The 3,065-nt window shown below is 35.9% G+C and overlaps 1 non-coding gene across 1 annotated transcript; it reads right to left on the minus strand.

The window, feature by feature from the left end:
* Positions 1-1,688: 1,688 nt before the first annotated feature.
* On the minus strand, positions 1,689-1,761 carry Trnar-ucg. Its single transcript has one exon. It is a non-coding gene; the product is annotated as a tRNA-Arg (tRNA).
* Between the last annotated feature and the right edge of the window lie 1,304 nt (positions 1,762-3,065).

Here is a 3,065-nt window from a genome sequence, read left to right on the forward strand (position 1 = left end):
CGTGTTCTTATTCCATATAAGTAAGTAGTAACACAGAATATATTATAATAGTACAAATACAGAAGGCCCACTGCTTTGATGTTCACGAAATGCCGCCTTTTAAATGCCTACAAAATTCTAACAAAGAAACGAGCCGCACGTGCGCAGCGTCGGACGATAGGGTTGCCTATGGATTAAAACGAATCAATACTCAGGTGAAATGTTATGCTATTATATTCCAGTCTTGGGTACTTTCTAGTTATATACCTCTATATATATTATTTACATATTTTTGTTTAAGTCCCAACATCACAACACAAGCCTTATTAATCTTTTCCGTGGGACTTAATCAATAGTACGAGTAGATCTGTGTAAGATGTCCTATTTTATTCATGATGTCTATTTAACTAAGCACCATTAGACATTCACACGCGGAAATCGCATATAAAACTTAAAAAAAATTCGCGACGTAAAGTAACAATAGAAAGTGCGAACGTGCGTTCCGTAAGAACGCGCGCCACCCCTGATTAGGCCGCGAACTCGCGGCCGCCAGCATGTACTTGTAGCGCGGCGATAGAATCGCAGAGTGAGCCGCCCCTGGTAGTAAGCAAGTATTACGCATAACTATACTTAATTTGAATATTTACGTTTTACGAATGGTAATAAAGGGGTAACTCCCAAAACTACGACGTTGTTGTGCAACTGATTATCCTTATATTGTTAAGCGTAATAAAAAATACTTACGTAATAGGTATTTCTCATTTCGTGTCTCTTGCTCCATGTTCCTACTCAACCCTATCAACATCGCATATAAAAAAACAAGTAGGTATTATATTTTAAAAGTATACAATTAGAATTACAATTAGTACATTAGAATATCAATTTTAAAACATTTTCCACATTATGGAAAGCTGGAAGGAACGAATCCATACTATAATATTACAAATGGGAAAGTGTGTGTGTCTGTTTGTTTGCCCGTCTTTCCCGGCAAAACGGAGCGACGAATTGGCGTGATTTTTTAAGTGGAGATGGTTGAAGGGACGGATAGTAACATAGGCTACTTTTTCTACCCCCCACTTCCCTAAAATGGGAGGTGAAAATTTGTAGCTTTCAGCAGTTTTCGAATTTAACGTGAGCGAAACCGCGGGCAAAAGCTAGTAAATACATAAAGTTAAAATTGTTTGTCATTATTTATTTTTGTTACTTTACAATTGAAAAAGTTATTGACTGATTTAAAAAAATAGTACTCTGACTAATTTAAAAAAAATGTGTAGGTGCATTGGGGTCATTTCGAAAGTCGTCCATTATTTCCATCACATCAAGATTCCCCTTTCGAAATTACCCCAATGCACTCTACCTAAAAACCTTTTTTATTACACCTGTGTATATCCCGAATATACGGCTCATTTATTTACCTACAAACAGTAATTTATTAATGGGACACTTTCATTGTTCATTTCAACCTAAATCTGGACATGTTTACCGGTATTACGCTGTACTACTTACATAACAAGTGCGGAATATAATTATAACTGAATTAATAATGGACTTTGCCCTAAAAATGGTGGGATTGAGGACGGCATTGTCCCACTCCATGTACTGTTTCATTAAATTTGTTTATTTTTTTAATTTCAAAGAGAAATATCACGCTACATAAAAAAATATCGTCATAAAAAATAAAAAACAAAGATACAAAAGTATTGGGATTTCGACCGTGACAGGACTCGAACCTGCAATCTTCGGATCCGAAGTCCGACGCCTTATCCATTAGGCCACACGGTCGGTGGGAGTTGCGGCGAAATAGGCCAACCGGTGCTGTGAAGCGAGCCTCCGCATGATGTCACGCGTGACGTCACAAGGTCGTTCACCTCTAGTTAGCACATTGTCGCCGTGATTCGTTGAAATGAAAATATTAGGCAACAGGCGAGTTTTAGTAATTAGATACAAGTACTAAAACAGGTTAGATATATACTTACTAATTAGTAAATTGATTTTGAATTGAGATTTGTCCACATCTGTTTAGGTTCAGATAATCGTCTAACATCAATATGAGTTCTTCTAGGATACATAATATTATTGACTACGACTCCCGTTTTTCAACTGACCGCGCCGCTTGCAGATGAAAACCCACGGCCCAACTATGAAGTCCTCCAAAATGTACGTATCAGTGGCGGCTGGTGAAAATTTCTGCTAGGCAACACTGAGCAAAAAGAAACCTAATTTAAGAGGATACGGTAGCGAAAATGCTAAAATGGAAAGGACTTGGGAATTTTAGTTAAAGGTACAAGTGTTATTAACTAGATTTATCGAAAAAAAATTGTCCATTAAAACAACTCAGTCAAAAGATATTTCAAAAAAATCTTTAAAATCGAGGTTCCGCTCTCGACTCTTTCCTCCTTCAAAACTTAATCAATCAGAACGAAATTTGAGAATCTGAATAACAATGAAATAATCTATGTCGGACCGTTTAGCTTTTTTGGTTAATTGTTACCAATCTTGAGTATCACACCTTTTTTTGCGCCACAATGAAAAAGGCCGTTTTTGGAAATTTTTGATTGGCTCTAGAGTCTTTAAAAAGCAGAATATCAAAAAAATCAAAACGGTCCGACACAGATAAAAATAAAACCGCCTTCAAAAATAAGCGCGTTACAAAACACGGAGAAACTAAAAAGCCAAAAATAATAAACCTTTCAATTCAGATTTCTTATCGTATTGCAATAAGCTAAACATCCAAATTATAAACAAATCAATTATTTTTGTAGTCGGTACCAGACCTGTTCGTCGCCTTGCTATTGCCTGTTTGCCCCACCCAACCATACACAGGCTGGTACCGACTCCAAAAATAATTGATTTGTTTATAATTTGGATGTTTAGCTTATTGCAATACGATAAGAAATCTGAATTGAAAGGTTTATTATTTTTGGCTTTTTAGTTTCTCCGTGTTTTGTAACGCGCTTATTTTTGAATTTTATTTTTTGTTAAAAAGTTTATTTATTTGTTGATTTTTAGTGGTTCCTAGTGATATTACATGTATCAGTCCGAATACATGTACAGTAGTGAAAGAATTATCCTTTAACTCCTAACCA

This window comes from Leguminivora glycinivorella, chromosome 19 (genome assembly GCF_023078275.1).
Source record: "Leguminivora glycinivorella isolate SPB_JAAS2020 chromosome 19, LegGlyc_1.1, whole genome shotgun sequence".
Lineage (NCBI taxonomy): Eukaryota > Metazoa > Arthropoda > Insecta > Lepidoptera > Tortricidae > Leguminivora > Leguminivora glycinivorella.